Source organism: Opisthocomus hoazin, chromosome 3 (assembly GCF_030867145.1).
Source record: "Opisthocomus hoazin isolate bOpiHoa1 chromosome 3, bOpiHoa1.hap1, whole genome shotgun sequence".
In the NCBI taxonomy this organism is placed as follows: domain Eukaryota; kingdom Metazoa; phylum Chordata; class Aves; order Opisthocomiformes; family Opisthocomidae; genus Opisthocomus; species Opisthocomus hoazin.
Genome location: NC_134416.1, coordinates 94,750,610 through 94,766,128, shown reverse-complemented (window position 1 = coordinate 94,766,128; position 15,519 = coordinate 94,750,610). Strand labels below are relative to the sequence as shown.

Here is a 15,519-nt window from a genome sequence, read left to right as displayed (position 1 = left end):
AAATTCACAAAATTCACAATTTTCCAGGTTCCGCTATCGCTGCTCAGAGACTGGCTGCAAATCGGTCATCATGTGGTGAGAAAAACTGTACTGTATATAGCTTGTTTTGCACATTCATATTATCATTATTATTATCAGCAGCAGTAGTAGTAGTAGTAGTAGTATTTCCTCTGTTGTCTTATCAAACTGTCTTTATCTCGACCCATGAGTTTCCCCTTTTGTCCATTTCTCGTCCCCATCCCGCTGTGGGGAAGAGGAGAGGTAAGTGAGCGGCTGTCTGCTGCTTAGTTGCCAGCTGCCGGGTTAAACTATGACAGTGATAAACAACCGTCCAGTTTGCTTTGCACACACCTGTAAGCATTAATGACAATTTTGCAAGGTTGGTTTAACAGCAATGATTAAAACTGCACGTAATTGAATTAAATGAGATAATGATTCATTGTAATCCATAATCATAAGCAGGGACAACTATGAAAATTATGTCTAAGTGAAAAGCATATTACACAAACAATATTATGAGTAATAGAAGTGGAAGAATAATAAAACATAAAGGGATACAAAGTTGTGCTTAAACCTTTTCTTGTTGATTTACTAAAATAATAATTCATATATTAATATTTTGTGTTATACATAACTCACTATTATAGCAGAACTATAGATAACTATCACTCACTATAACATAACTTACATACAAAGCAAAAAAACCCAAAACAAACCAGGTCAAGTATTTCAAAATAAATCTCCCAAAATTACTTGAGGGAAATTCTGAACTCCACTAAAAACTCTGCAACTCTCTGAAACTTGGGTTAACAGAGATTATAAATTTACTTTGTATTAAAAAAGAACAAAATTTAGTGCTGAGCATCACTATCCGCTATAAACTGATCTGTGTACAATGCACAAAACCTTCCAGTCTGCATAAAGCAATCTGAGAAACTTTCATAAATGGCTTGAGCTTATATTATAATTGGTTTAGCTGATTAGATCAACGATGACTGAGATGGGGTAATTATTCACAGAATCACAGAATCACAGAATCACAGAATAGTAGGGGTTGGAAGGGACCTCTGTGGGTCATCTAGTCCAACCCCCCCGCCGAAGCAGGGTCACCTACAGCAGGCTGCACAGGACCTTGTCCAGGCGGGTCTTGAATATCTCCAGAGAAGGAGACTCCACAACCTCCCTGGGCAGCCTGTTCCAGTGCTCCGTCACCCTCAGAGGGAAGAAGTTCCTCCTCATGTTCAGACGGAACTTCCTGTGCCTCAGTTTGTGCCCATTGCCCCTTGTCCTGTCACTGGGCACCACTGAAAAGAGCTTGGCCCCATCCTCCTGACACCCACCCTTCAGATATTTGTAGGCATTTATAAGGTCCCCTCGCAGCCTTCTCTTCTTCAGGCTGAACAAGCCCAGTTCCCTCAACCTCTCCTCGTAGGGGAGATGCTCCAGTCCCCTCACCATCCTTGTAGCCCTCCGCTGGACTCTCTCCAGTAGCTCTTCATCCTTCTTGAACTGGGGAGCCCAGAACTGGACACAGTACTCCAGATGAGGCCTCACCAGGGCAGTGTAGAGGGGAAGGAGAACCTCCCTTGTCCTGCTGGCCACACTCTTCTTGATGCACCCCAGGATCCCATTGGCCTTCTTGGCAGCCAGGGCACACTGCTGGCTCATAGTTAACCTGTCGTCCACCAGGACACCCAGGTCCCTCTCCGCAGAGCTGCTCTCCAGCAGGTCCACCCCAAGCCTGTACTGGTGCATGAGGTTGTTCCTCCCCAGGTGCAGGACCCTGCACTTGCCCTTGTTGAACCTCATCAGGTTCCTCTCTGCCCAGCTCTCCAGCCTATCCAGGTCACGCTGAATGGCAGCACAGCCTTCCGGTGTATCTACCACACCTCCCAGTTTGGTGTCGTCAGCAAACTTGCTGAGGGTACATTCTAACTCTTCATCCAGGTCGTTGATGAAGAAGTTAAACAAGACTGGGCCCAGTACTGACCCCTGAGGGACACCACTTGTCACCAGCCTCCAACTAGACTCAGTCAATTATTCAGGTCATCAGTCCCATGAAAAGTGGTGTTTATGTGCTACAGAAATCCATCAGGCATGTAAGCTTTAATATTATCTGCACAAAATAATTTAGGCTGACCTTTTAGAGAAAGGGCTGCAACAGCCTAGTCACATACAAATTTATATTGGGAAAGCGACACAAAAAGCATTGGGAATTTAAATTAATTTTGTCTGACTGTTGCTTGGACAAAACCCTGTGTGCCTGGAGGGGGACAAGGGGAGAGATGCTGATTTTGCCAGGGAAAGTGATCAGACAAGTGCGAAAAGAGTATTCAAGCAGGGACGGAGCAGCGGCGCGCAAAACTCTGTCTCCTCTGCAGAGGAACCCAGCAGCCCGAAGCACAATCTTCTATGCAAAAGCAAGCTTAAATGGCACTGCCCCTTCCAGTGCCTGAATACTGAAGGCACAAAATCGCCACCTTCACTTCACAGCATCACAGGCGCTCGCAGATTCATTTCCCAGCGTGAATCGCACCCCACTAGCTGAAAACACGGGCCAGTCCGCGGACACGCAGATGATAACGCACCATTTTTCCCCTCCATTTGGTGGGATGTGTTCCACTTCACTTACTTCATAAACACGTCTTGCATCAGTCAGGCCACATGTCTTTTAAGTAAAGGTATAGCTTAGTATATGTATCATCTCTGCAAAAGTCCTTACTTAATCCATTCTAATCCAAATCTCCATGATCACCTCTAAAAATAGTCCCAGGGAAGTTCATTTTACTATGCCTGCAAAAGCTCTCATTACACAACAAAGAAAACCAGTGCCACTTGTGTAATAAATCAAACAAGAGGAAAAGGTAACAAAATTCGTGTGACTTTCCTTATTTACTAACACGTACGTTGTCTGAATTGGTTTCAGTGTCACTGGTGACATGAGCAGCTGGCAGGATCCTCAGGAAGCTGCTGCCAAGGGCCATAAGGGACACACAAGGCAAATAAACACACGCCGTGTAGCCAGAGATATTCCAGCGGGTGGGATATACAGGAAACAAATCCTTTTATCATATGGCAATACTGAGAGATGCTTATGAGGAATTAACCCTTCTCTATTTTTTTTTTATATCAAGCCACATAATAAAAGCAAATAATTCAATAGGAAATCAAAACCCTTGAGCTGATGGGGACTTGGGGGTTGCACGCTGTTCCACAGGAGGCTGGAACACGTCCCCAGCTCCCACGCTGCCCGACCTCCTCTCCCAGCGCCAGCCCTCTGGCTGCCTCTTGACACAGCTCCCTCCACCGAAGCTGTGGGGAGAGGATGACCAAAGAGTCAGACGATTGCATCTGCAACCATGGGAAGCCTGATGGGAGAAAAACTGGAGCGTTACACCAAAAACAGCAATCCTTTTTTCTCCTCCCTTCTGTGGGGAGTTCTCCTCATCTCCCCGTGAGGCAAACCCCGGGTGAGACAACACCTGGTTGCTGAGGAGCCCTTCACCGCACCCCGTCCCCGAGCGATGCTCCGGGAGCCGCAGGAGGATGCTTCTCCCTCACGCTCCCTTACCCGCAGCATCTGCTGCCACCTCCCACCCCGCTCGCACCACCCCGGACCACGCCGTGCCCAAGGGGCTGGGGGGCTGCTGAAGCGCAGAAGGCGCTTTCCGACTCTGTAGCCTGACCAACAGCCAGCGCTCGCCGGCACCTCCTCTCCCCAACGCCGGAGGAACGGGCTGTGTTGCTCCTCGCTGCATCACACCCTCTCGCCCACCTCTTTCGCTGCAGGAGGAGGGCAGCAGCGGAGGGCACTCAGGGTTACACCCAGCAGCGGACACAGCCCTGCAAAAGCGCATCTGCCGAGGGGCACGGTGTCCATTGCGCTGCAGGGCCTGGGCTGCACTGCCTGCTGTTTCACTGCCAGTTCCGATGACACTTGGTGATACTTCTATTAGAACAGTAGCAACCGGACTTGTGTTGTCACATGCAAAGCCTTTGATTGTTCCTTCTTCTCCGAACAGCGGCTGGAAACAAAGAACTGAAGACCTGAACGCATGGACAAGGGCTCGTAGCAGCTACAGCTGGCTCAGACATGTTTTAGCACTGAGGCGCGTGAGTCAGGAAGCATAATGCAATTCCACTGAAATATACATGTATATTGTAAAAAATAATTGCTCAGGATGTTAGCAGGTATACACATTCATGTCAAGATCAATTTTATTAAAATAATGTATTACTTTGCAGTGACAGCTGGTAAGACTGTATTAGGAATGTACTCGTCAGTCTGAGGTTTCCTCAGGAAGGAGAACTGCCTTTGTTAGCGACAGCAGACTGTTGTGCAGCAAAGCAATACACAGAATGAAGAAGCTTATATGGAAAGAGAGGAAACTGGGATCATTTTCCCACAACCGAAAAAAAAGAAGTGACATTTGATGTGGTCCAGTCAGTCCAAAATTAAACTTTGCAATGTATGTGAGGGATCTGGTCACAGCAGAAGTAAACAAGGTATAGTTTTAGAAAAGTAATATGTAAGGAATTTTTAAGGAAATACTGTTTAATTAAAATAACACATACTTAAAATGAACTGACAGGTCACCTAGTGAAGCTTATTGCCATTTTCCATACGTTAAAAGGTCAATATCTCTGGATTCAATAATATGGGAAATCAGCCCAGGATACCATTTTGGGGGAAAGGTGCGCTGCTCTGCTTAGGGGGTGCCTGACTGTAAAGGACAAAAATACTGTGGGTAGACGGTAGGATAAGGAACACGGTTTTCATCAGGTTAATTTTCATATTTTCAGTTTATTTAGACTGCCGTGTTGGATACAACTACGAAGTAGTCATGATCCCTGACAAATAATGCAGCCTTACTAATCCTAGCTTTCCTGTTTGTATAGCACATACTAATCAGTGTTAATACTGTCAAATGTTAGTGCTAAGTTTTGATAGTGTTGACAGTAATAACACATGATACATAGCAGCCAAATTTATACATCCCTTTTTGCTATGCCTGTTTTTCAAGATCCAGGCTAGATGTGGGTCACTCTTCTCTGGCTTAAAAGGAAGAGATATTTATATGAAAGAAATGAGAGGTCTGCCTTCGTAAAACAATGTAGATGATGTACTGAACTTTAATGGGGGGATCCTGATGGAAACCCAGAAGGCATTTCTACCACAAATCCCATGTCTGCACCTTAAGGTGCGCTAAACACCAGCAATCCAAAGCATTAACTGCAGAGGGCTGGGGGAGGCAACGTGACAGACTCCCACCGACGTCAGGATCCTGCCCCAACGAATGGTGAGTGGATTTTAATTTCATTTATTTGTCTTTCACTGGCTTGCTATACAACGTCTCACAAGGCTTCCAAGGGACGTGAACCATCCTGTGAACAAGGATAATGTATTTCCAGATCCTTAAATGAACAGCACGTTCTTATGCTTTACTCGGAACACGGGTTTCCAGCTAGTGACAGATGTACAACAGCGAAGTGCTGACTTCTTCCTCCTGTGAGTATACGAGGTCGGGAGCGCCTGCTGCTCCGGCCAACTGCTGCGCAAAGCTGCAGTGGGTTTGGGAACCACTGAAAGAAAGCGAGTTTGTAAGAAGGATCAAAATGTACCTTTTGTGGAAATAATTATATGGAAAACATTTTGGAGCATCTCTTGATTGCCAGATTACTTCCAAATCCGATGTTACAATAATAGTCTTCCTAGCAATTCTATCACTGATTTTTTTTTTTCTTTCAGAAAGCCAAACCCCCTAAGAGCTAAACAAAAGGACAGTCAAAGGTGGATCACCTAACAGCATAACTCAAACCTGGTGTGACTTGTATCCAGTGCACTCTCTCACCACTTCAGACCTTTGGGAACGTTCAGAAACCACTTTAGATCTGAACTCCAAGTCCTGAGCCTGACAGACACAGCTGTTAGCTTCTCTGCTGGTCTTTAAATACATACGTATCTTCACACACATTTAAGATAAAAAGGAGAGTTTGCAGCATTTTAAAAATATATTTTGTAGTGCACTCAGAAGCCCTGTGAAATGCATTTTGTGCACTGACATAACTTTGACAAAAGTACTTCCCTTGGCTTTAAGGCATATGATTCAGCTCCTCTCTACGCGTTTAATAGATACATTTTCCCTTCTGTTATGTTCTGTCAGACATAGGCTGACTGAGCTTAGATCTGTTGCAAGAGGCTAAACAGAGTGAATGCACAGGTTTTTTCAGGAGACCTCTCCAAAAGTAATGACTCACAAAATCTTTGTAAGCAATAACTTTCAATTTGACACTGGCTAAAAGATAAATGTACAACCTTCTACTCTGTCATAATTTATCATTGCATCTAATTTGTCTTTTCTATAAACAACACTTCAAAGGCTCCAGTGCCTTTTCACTGTGGAGTTCTCTGAAGAGACACAGCCAGCGATGAGCTTGCAAGCACCCTCTTGTGGCAATGAACTCCTGCAGCTGTATCAGGAAAGACCTTCCCAAGCAGTTTCAGTTCGTTTCCTCCAACTTTTGTAAATTCGTTTTGCTTGTGTTTCCCTGAGCCTCTCGGTTGTGGAATTGCACCAGACCCAAACCTTGTAAAGAAAGAGCCCAGGAAGAGGTCTGTCCATCAGCGGCTAATCTGCCACTGGGGAGGAAAAAAAAAAAAAAAAAAGGTCTATTTCCTCAAAAGAAAATCAACTTGATCAAGAAAAAAAACCATCAGGGTGAAAGCTCTTCCTTGCAGAGGTCCTGTGCTCACCAAGCAGAGCGGCTGCGTACCCTTCCTGGGACACCAGAGATGGGGGACTGCCTGGACGCTACACACAATGCTCCGTAATACCACACACAAAAGTACCAGCCTATTTCCTCACCCTTTGATCTAAAGCAGCTGTAAGAGCGATGAAAGCCCAGTCTCCATCTTAGCCTGCCATTTGACAGCAAGTTTTATAATGACAGCAATGGATAAGTAACACCCTCATTGTCTTTTCTTCCCATCCTCCCCTGTGCTCCGGCTTTTGAGCCTCCTTGCTTCTTTTTCTCTAACACATCTCTTAGTCCTCTACAACCTACTGTAGGTGACCCTGCTTCGGCAGGAGGGTTGGACTGGATGACCCACAGAGGTCCCTTCCAACCCCTACCATTCTGTGATTCTGTGATTCTGTGATTCTGTGATCTAACAATAACCCTCCTTATTGATCTTGGGTCTTCTAATAATAAGCCTTGTTGATCCTGGGACTGATCTGAATGGAGTGGGAAACTGCAGTAAACTTTCTACACTGGTGAAAACAAAAAGAGTGGAGACCACCAGCTGCCCTTGTACAGCAGAAGGGCAAGTGATTCTCAGATGACAGAAATCTATTAGTATCGAGCCTACAGGATTCACTTTACGTACTTCACTCTAGATGTGTTATCACATAGCAACAGTCAGCATCCTCTTTTCAACCAAGAGGATAACATGGTAACAACAATAAGTAGTTGTTCATGAAAACACAAGCTAAATACTGATACTCAGGAAGAAATGCATGCTGAAATATTATTGGTAGGCATGAAGAAGGTTCTCCAGGTGTTATTATCCTACCTCTATCACGCAAAGCTCCCACTGATGGGATCTCACTAGCTTGTCTCTTCAGATGATCATCAATGAGAACAAGTAGCAGTGGTTCTTCAGATGTTAAAGCATCCATGCTCTCAAAAGCCCTTATTATGCTTTCCACAATGAAAGAGCTTCCTTTATCTAGGATATGCATCTAGTATTACCTAGACTGGCTTCCATCTCAGTTATGCCCTTTCCTGGTTTTTCCCCAGCTCCAACAAGGCAAAAGAATTCTTTGAGCATAAGTAAGAAAAATGTCTCCTGCTTCTCCTTAGAAAATAAATGAACTTTTTAAGCATAGACGCATCTGTGGTGAACTGATGGGAGGTGTCTATTTTTCACTCAGAGACCTAAAGTGGATTTTCGTATGTATGGATTAGTGTCAACCCTCGTGATCCTAAAGGATCGCAATCCTGTAATCCCACAGCACCATGCAATGCAGCTACTGTGGAATATCACAGACGACCACGATGGGGGCAAAAACCTGGATTTTTGTAAGTATTACTCCCTCGATTCAGGCTTGTCAAACTCGGAGGAAAGTGCTGTGGTTCCTGACTCTTTCGCTAATTACTAGCGCTCCAGAAATTGCCCTGAAAAGTGGGTCTCCACAGAGACAGATTACTAACTGTCATTGGGTAAACACTGCCTTGGTAAATTCACACTCTCTGAACACTGGAGATTTTCAGATCTGGGTGAAAACGCTACCTTCAAACAAAGTACGCAGTTTTCAAGTAATGCACAGTGAACTAGCATTGCTAATACTAAGAGTGTAAATTTTATGCCCAAGTTTCTCATGTTTTATAACTGTTAGAAACACTGATGAGTATGATCACATTTTAAGTTACAGCAGAACATGTGGATTATGTTTCAGATAGACGTTTCTAGTTTTTATGTAAACACGCTTTGGACAAGGGCAAAGACGGTTGCGCTTTTGTGACTGACACCTACAAGTGCTGAAGACCCTGTAAGGTTCATGGCTGGTTAGAGAGCAAGAACTAGCTCCTGCTATAAAAACATCAAACTACAGTCCTGTCTATTTTAGGAATAAAGTAACTGCTAGGCTGTATACAGCCATCGGAGAGGATATCCAGTGTGCCTCAGACGTGCCATTAAGGAATGGTTCCGTCCAGCAGGTTTAGCATCACCATGTGAAAAGTGCATCCGTTTTAACAAAAGGCAGAATTACATTTTTGAAAGATCAGAGAATAGCACTTTGCTGTATCAGGAACACTGCTGCTACTGGCTTGCAAGTCCTAGCAAGCAGCCTCACATTAATTTAGCATTGTATTTAGGGAATGGGCTCAGCCACAATGACGCTTATCTGCAAGAGGCCAGGCTGATTTTTCTTTGAGAAAACACTCACTGTGGCATTGAATTAATCTGTTCAGAGGGGGCCCTTTTTCCTCTGGTGGCTTGCTATTTTTTCTAGATTCAACTTTTTTAAAAATCCTGAAGAAGACAGTTCTAAAGCAATTTTTTTTTTTAAAGTGTGCATTCCCATTTTAAATTTCTCTCTACTACTATCTCAATCAGCTAAATAAGGATTTTTCATCCACTGGAGCTGTAACAGGTATCAGTGTATGATCAGACAGTTCAGAAAAGCTGAAAATCATATTTAGAACATCCAGGTGAGAGACAGTAGCATCAGCACTGTATCTGTCTCCAGTCAACTACAGTACTGCAGCTTGGGTTTAATAAGCAAATGCAGCACACACTCAGAATGCCATTACGTAGTGGCAAGAGCTGAGGTGCAGTCCTTCCTCTTCTGTGGAGGCTGTGACCACCCAGTTTATCTCAGCTGAGCGTCTAGCTCTGTGCAATACAGGCAGGAAGGCATTTCTGCCTCTGTGTTTGGATCTAAGAATCTCATCTTCCAATGAATACGCCCCATTTGTCTAAGTAATAAGGAAATGTAGGGAGGGATTGAACATTAAAATATTGTTGAATTTGAAGTAAAGAAGATAGAAATAAATATCTGAAAAAAAGACAGAGGAGTAATTTCACATTTATATTCAAAATGTCTGGAATTACTAGAGACTACGTGCCTTTGTAAAAAAGCTGCTAACTCAGTAACACAATATATCCACTTTACAGAACAGTTTCAGTGAAACAATCCAGAAACCCATCTTCTTCTACCTCATAAAATTGGATAATATTTGGGTAAACTGCAAAACAGCTTCTCTTGAGTCAGGACTCTAGGAATTCATATAAGCAATCTACTTTTTATTTTAATGACCTCTGTCAATGAGAGAAATAGCAGACATTTAAAACACCTTTTGCTGAAAAGAAACATGCTACAAAAAAAGCAGGATGTATCAAACACATCTGATGGAGGTTTTCAGAGCTGTTTGCAGTGAGTTTGACATGTCTCCATGCCCCACAGCAGCTGAAGAATTGCAACAGTCTGGCACTAAGTCTTTCGGTACTCCAACACATTGCTTGACTGCAGGGTGGCATTTTTGTTGATACAAGCTCACTAATGAGGGCAGTATCTGAACATACTAAAGGACCTTTGAATGATGCTCCAGGCCCCTGGAGAAAAAAAAGATAACTGCTTCATAGGGAATTTTCAATGTACATTTGGAAACTAAATCCTAAAAATAGGAATTTTTTTGTTTAACTGGCTGCAAGCCATACAGCTTGTAAAAGAAAATAAACCTGTTCTTATGCCCAAGACTCATCACAAAAGCTCTCTAATCTCTTCAGCTGAATATTAGTAAATAAATACCTTTATATAAAATAAAAGGATACCTGACACATTCCATGTCAGTATTAGCTACCTGACACATTCCATGCCAGTTTGTGGCAGCTATTACTGTTCACAAAAAGACTATACCTTGTTGCATTCAATGCTGGCCAAACATCATAGCAATTATTGGACTAGCACTTTCATGTAACTAAGCATTTAGCCACAGCCGTATTATCCATATCTTGAAAAAATTAGGAATTAGCAAACAGGCCTGCATGTCCATTAGCTGTCTATGTTGCTTTCCAGGATTTTCAGTTTTTCTGTTACAGGAGGATACTTCCCATCAGCTCCGTACGGCATTAGGCCACACAAGTTGCCATGGTTGACCTGACACTATTAGAAAGCTCCATCTAAGCAAAAAGGCTGGCAAGCTCAGAAAACTGGAATTGTACTTTTACTGAAGGCATGAACAAAGGTACACGGACAACTGCAGAAACTGCTGTATCGTAAATGAAGACCATTGTTTGAAATGGACTTGGTTGCTTAGAGACACTTGTCCATTCTAATAGTATAGACATAACCTGTAAACACAATTTTCTTCATTTTTGTGGTTCCCAACTCCAAAGCACAGGACTTTCCTAAGAGATGGGAGAAAAGAAACACATTTACCTTGAAAAATACTGCAAAGAATATTGCACTAATATTTGTGCAATTATTCTATTTCATAATTATGAAGAGCATGATAGAGAAGGAAACTCTCCAATCATTGAATAAGCACAGGGTAGTTAGCAGTAAACAGGAGTAATAAGAATAAAAAGCTGAGGTGAAGAGGTATTTATGCATTTAAAAGGAAGATAATACATGTTGGTGTAACTAAATATTCCATTATAAATGTGGCATTTTCTTCTTAGCAATGTATGACACTCTTAATGTAAATTTTCAGCTGTGCAGCCTTATTACATACATTACACTGAACAAAAAAAAATTACATTTCCATCCATAAATTAATAGCAGTCATTTTTATATAGTCCTTGTTCATTTAACAGTCACTCACAGGCCATACTCCTGGACAAATCAAGCAGCTTTGCTGGAGGTTGAGGCAAAACCAGAAGACTGGCATTTTTAGAGTTGATTGATGATTAAATACACCCAACAACAATCAAGATGGTAAAAAATCCATCTACAGCTTTTTGTCGTTTTGCTTCTTTTTGTTTCATCCTAACTGACTATGTGGAGCACTAGCTGTCCTCCATTAGCAGCAGATCTTGAAAAGCTTCCTTAAACCCATCTGTGGACCATCCAAGAACAGTAAATCTCAGCAGCTTTAAGCCTCCCAGCTCCACACAGAGCTCCCCACAGAGCTGAGCTGACACACACCAGCAGCACAAGACATGGCCAAAGCTTGCTCTTCTGTCGCCCCGTGGGTGGACACAGGACTTGAGAGCAACAAAGACTGTCCTTCGCTACCACCAAATCTACACAAGTGCTGTTTCTTCAGCCATAATCTTGAGAAGCACATGCATCGAGGCCTACCCTTTCTGTTCGGCGTTTTTTTAATCCCTCTAACGTGCATTTTATCTCCCAGTGCTGAACATCTCGTTTCCTAGGACTGACTCTCCCTCCTCGCTCTTTTGCCAAAGAAATGTACAACTAACACTTTCAGTTCTGGAAAGCTAAGAAGTGAGCCTCTGAGCCCTTTATTTCACAGAGAACTTTCCGCTTGCTACAGAAGTCCACCAGACTGTGCCCAACACCACCAAGCGAGGACCAAAAACCCGTTCCACACCTCAGGATGGACAGACAGGTCAGATGAAACAGCATCAGCTACACGATGGCAATGACTCATACAGGAGCAGTAAACTGAAGGAGATATGCACCTTAATGATTTCAAAGACAACTCTTTTTCAGGTTATGATCCTTTCTATTTTTGAGTCGGGGGTTTTCTTCTCCCTCCTTAAAAAAAGTATGTGCTAACTCACCCTACTCAGCTGGATACTAGAAAGCACAGGGAGGAAATATCAAGGTCTTGCCTGTATTGGAAGTCTGACAACTTATAATTTCCTTGTCTTTTTAAGTTCACGCACAAGGAAAATGGCTTTTACACCCAGATTTGAAAATTACTGGTTTAATAGCATTTTACTTTCCATATATCTTTCTTCATTCGTATTAACTGGTTTGTGGTATGAGGAACCTCATCAGTACGTGCTTTCTGCGTCAGGTATCTCTGGCTTAAATATTTGCATAAGAACAAAAACTCCAGTAAGCTTAGAGAGATTAAAAATCTTTTCAGATACTATACAAACAATTTTCTGACTGATTTCTGTTTTTTCTATCACTTCTATTGAAATTTTCATCACTCTTTTGAAATGCCCTGATCGCTGGGATAGTCTATGAAGCTGTTGTATTCCACTAGTTTTTATTTTTAAGTCAACAGGAATTAAGGTGGCTTAGGTCTGTTTAGAAAAGCTGCAGTGCAGTAAAAACATCAGGAAGGTTTCTTCAGTTCTTCCTTCACTTGTACTGATGAGAAAGGCAAAAATTCAGAGAAATGAAATGAAATGGAAATCAAAAAATAGGAACAAGTCTGGTCACCTTCCACTTAACAGTTCATCATGCAAAGCACCTTTCTCATGATCTCAGAAGAAGTTTGTTTTTTTCTTTTCTTTTCCATGAGGAGTGGAGGCTAACATATATAGAGGGTTTACAATTACTGACCAAATGTTGCAGCTTCTTATTCCAGACTTCTAAGACCTCTGTATCTCTATTAGCTAAAAAAGATCACAGAGTAGCAGTGGAAGAATGGTAAAACTTCAATTTTTCTCCCTCAGTTTTCAGACACCTGGAAGCAGTAACAGGTTTTCCTCTAAAATAGATAATTTTCAAATGTTTTGCTAAGTGTTTGAAGTTGCTTTTCTATTTCTCTGGCACAAAATGAAAGAATGCCACAGGATAACACTGCAATATTTTTAAGAGCAGAAGACCTAATCTTTGTATTTCTACCTCAAAATTACGGGCAGGATGTTTCCTGTTACCTTCAGAGACTCCTTCAATCCACCTCTGGAAAGAGACAAAATAGCCAATAGCAAATAGCCAAAAAGGAAGGCTTGTTGCAATTAACTGATGCAACTAACATTAGTATCAAAATCCTACAGCCAAATACCATGTTCTTCCCATTAACATTCATAAATCTCGTATCGGATATTTGCACAGTAGAACTGTTGTAAATAACAGGATTATACTAATTTATACTGCTTTGTAGCACTAATCTTAAAAGTTCAGCCAACAGACATAGACTTCAAAATCACGTATTTTGGGATATTATCAATTGCAGTAGCGCCAATAACGAGGCAAAGTCTTTCGAAACACACTCCCTAAAGACCTTAAAATCTGAAAGAGAACAACAGGACACTACTGTGGGAAGGAAGAGAAGCAAGTTTGTGAAATTAATGACAACAATATTTTGACGTTTTTGTTAGTTTTTATATCAGACAAACAACTTTCCCTTGCCCTTTCCCCTGTGACTGATAAGCTGCCAAATTGTATAGGCTTTGCTCTAATGCTTATTACCTATCAGATACACACTAACAATTTTGTGATAAATCAGAACTGATGTAATCACTGTACTAGAAACAGAAATTACTTGAGGAAGTGGAAAATCTGGTATTTTTAGACAGGTATTCAAAGTCTGAACTGGGTACCTAAGCACTGTTTTAAAAACTCCCTCTCCAGGGGAATGAGTTTTGTGACTGTCAAGGTGTAAACAGAAAAGAAGGGCCAATATACACATTAAACTCACCAAACGCAACTGTAATTACTATTTTGCATTACAGAAACACTGATTTTTTAAAAATTTTTTTAATATTCTCAAAACAATGAATTTATTCCTATTATTTTAAAATTCTCAAAACTTTAATTGTATTGCATTTATTTGACCTACAATTTCAAAGTCTGCAGACTAGCATATGAATGACAGTAAGCCAGTGTACAAATGATACTAGTTACAGAACTGTGAACTGTACTTTTCTGCACACTCAAATTGTCCAAATAATAATGGCAGTATAAGAGAGCCAGATGTTGAAACCTCTACACGCAGTGGCTGGTTTTCCACACAGTTACCGTCTGTGTCTCATACGCTGACTGATTCGTGGACCTACTACAGGAGGGTAGAAGATCCTACTGATCTATCGTCAGGTACTAAAACTCCAAAGAAAGATTACAGTATTTTTTCTGACACCTTATAGCTAGGGGATTTCGTAGCTTTAATGACAGCAAAAAAGCGAGTGCTAGGCCTGAGATATGAGAAGCACCATGGAACAGCATCACCTTACCAGAAACCTTCAGGTTATTGTTGTTTTGTCTTATTTGAACCCAGATCCTTAGAGGATGATGGTTCACTGTACGGTTGTGACCTGTGAAACGCACAGTAACAATCCCATAGCTGCACACCAAAGTACCTAAGCTCTGCCCGCACCTGTCTGAGAATGGAGCCTCTGCTCATAAATCAACTGTGCTGCCTGTAATAAGCACAAACTAGGTCAAGCTAAAATTGCCCACAGAAAGAAAAAATGACAACAGTAAGTGCAAGACATTTCACAATCTTGCATCTTAGAGAAAAACAATTTGGGTGATGAATTTTAAGAGAAAGGCTGACATTTATTCACCATGTCTCTCTCTTTTTGTTCCGGGATGTTGATATTGCTTACTGTTTCTAAAATGTCTCATTTGAGTATTAAATATTTCAGTGTTTGATTTGTGTTGTATCACTAACATGATGATTGGGAGGTCATGTATGGTGGGAAAGGACTGCGGTATCTGATTACATTTCTAAAATCAAAAGCAACTTTTTCAAAGTCTTCAGACAACTATATTTATTGCAACAGGCCTAAGTTGGTCAGGCAGCTCTTGCCTGTCACATTTAATTATCTTGCTTGGGCAGGGAGCTTTCCCCATATATGTAATGGATCCAGTACACTTCATGGGAACTTGTATGGAGATAAACATTGTAAATGCACCGAGACACCTGACGTCAATAAACCACACACGTGCTGTTTTAATTCAAGGTGCTAGCAAGGTTATCACGTTCCTAGTACTCAGTTCAGGCTCCTATTCCGCAGGCAGTTCTGCTCATGGGTATCTCCACACATGGGCACCCCTTTTGCGTCCTCACGAGAGGAAGAATTCTCCGGGCTGGGAAATGCCCATAGAGCAGTAAAACCAAGCACAGCTAACAACAGCCTCCTTT

At 42.0% G+C, this 15,519-nt stretch overlaps 1 protein-coding gene across 1 annotated transcript in view; it reads right to left on the bottom strand.

The window, feature by feature from the left end:
- Positions 1 to 15,519, bottom strand: part of ANKRD33B (ankyrin repeat domain 33B) — a 51,101-nt gene that overhangs the window by 22,447 nt on the left and 13,135 nt on the right. The window lies entirely within an intron of this gene.